The sequence below is a fragment of the Nicotiana tabacum genome, chromosome 4 (genome assembly GCF_000715075.1).
Source record: "Nicotiana tabacum cultivar K326 chromosome 4, ASM71507v2, whole genome shotgun sequence".
NCBI lineage: Eukaryota > Viridiplantae > Streptophyta > Magnoliopsida > Solanales > Solanaceae > Nicotiana > Nicotiana tabacum.
In genome coordinates, this window is record NC_134083.1 from 16087830 (window position 1) to 16090213 (window position 2384).

The following is a 2384-nucleotide window of genomic DNA, read 5'->3' on the forward strand; positions in this document are numbered from 1 at the left end:
AGAATCTTTAAATTCTTTAATGAATGACCATTTGAGTTCTCTATAATTCGTCTCATCATAATTGATCCGGGATGTCCTAATCGATCATGCCAAAGTACAAAAGTATTGGAATTAGTAACCTTTTAGTTTACGATAGAATGTGCCTCAATTGCACTAATTCGTGTCCAATACATGCCACAAGATAAAGATGGGAATTTCTCAATAACCCTTTTCTGGGCAGAGACATTCTTGGTAACGATAAGATATTCGAGATTATTCTCATCTATTGTCTCAATATGAAATCCATTTCGGCGGATATATTTAAAACTCAACAAGTTACTCTTGGACTTGGAGGAGAACATTGCATTCTCTATTATAAGTATTATTCCCTTAGGCAGAGTTAAAGTAGCTCTTCGAGAGCCTTCAATTAATTTTCTACTACCATATATTCATCAACATCTATATGGTGAATATCTCTTTTAAAGAGAAAGTTATACCATTATGGTCATGGTCAAAATTAGATGCAAGATCTGTTTCTTGCATTATTGTTGTCCTTTAATAATCACATTGTCAAAATATTTTGGTGCACAATAGGTACGTGACCAATGACCATCCATGCCATAATAATGACATTATTTTCTTATTTCATCTCAAACCCCCTTCTCGAGGTGAGTGGTATATTTACTACCACTAGCATCTTCCAAGAATAAATATGTATTCATAATGATTATCACATTGTTTTCACATTCACTTCAGGAATGAAACATAATAATCCATGCGTGCTTTATAAAATCTCATGTCATATCAATGGCAAACATCACTTTCACAAAGTGAAGGATTATTTTGAGAAACATTATTGTTCTCATTACCGTAATGATGACGATTATAATTTTGTCCATTACCACGTCCATATCCATTCATACCTCCACGGTAACATCATGTCTTATTTTAGACTTATGAGACGGGTTTTCACTATTGGTGGCGATTGAATTTAATTTGCATATGCGAACTTTCATTAACTGAACTCAATCAAATAAAAAGTATCAAGCAAATATAGAAAAATACATAATCAATTAAAATCTATGTGTCCTTTGTGATAATTATCCCACTTTAAGATGGAAGAGATATGTGATAAAATAGAAAGGAAAAATAAGTGCTCTCTAAAAAGTCTTCATTTCGTGTTTTTTAATATTAACACATAGGAACATAATACTTGTTATAGGAAAAATATTTATCGTTCTTTATACCAAAAATCCTTACATGATTTGATGAACTTTCAAGAAAAACTTTTCCGTAAAGCAAGTTTGTTCATGTATGGAAACATAAATAGCAAAGTGTAAAGAAACTTGAAAACTAGTTAGAAAAGGCTAACTGTGATGGCCGAATATATGCTGGCGTTGTACACCTTATACTGTCATCGTTCTTACCATATTATTAACATTAAATGATGCTACCGGCACTGGCAACATAATAACAACTCAGTTAGCTAGAACTTCGTGCTGATAACGTGTTATAAAATATAACTCAAAGTAACAATATGGAACATGAAAAAATAAGCTAAGAGATATATAGAGAAAGAGAGAAGAGATTCTTATTTCTTCTTCAATTGTGTGTATTTTTCTATCTATTACAAAACCTTTATATAGGCATGAAAAGTGAAGAAAATATGTCATTGAATATGTCATTAAGCATTTGAGATGAATATCATGAAGGAAGAGTGGACATCCACCATAATTTGATATTTCTTATAACAGATAGTTTTTTCTTTTATATGGAACTTGTTGGTTTATACTTTCTATTTCCTAGTTGTTTATTCAAGATTCTCTCATAAGAGTGTTTAATTTTGGACTATCAAAAAGAAAAAGAAAAAGAAAAAAGAAAAAAGAAACTGCTTCCTCAATCTCCTCTCAAAACCTCGGAGTCAATGAAATATATGGACAATGAATACCCTGTTTTGTCACCTTTTGCGGAGTCAACTACATTAAACTTAAAGTAAACATTTTTTCAAAAATTAATATTTAAGACACAGCATTATCAAGTGGATTTATCATACTTTTTTTATTTTTAAGAAAGAATGCGCAAGGTCAGGGGTTCGATAAATACAGTCGTTTCGTTGTTGTGTTCCAAGTTACCGTCGTACAACCACGTGAGAGAACCTTGAGTTAGAAGTTAAAATTTTGTCTCTTGCAAGAAATAATCTATATTTCAATGTAAAGTTGGTATAAATAACAAAAATAGGATGTAAATTGCAAAATAAGACAAACGTTTGGGGAGCAAAATGCAAAAAGCCAACCAAAACAAAAAAGAAAGAAAATAAAGCAGGAACATTGACAAAGCTTCCTTGGAGAAGTTTCCTAGGGACTTTTTAATTCAGTAGGAAAGTAGACTAAAATCAGATACGATGG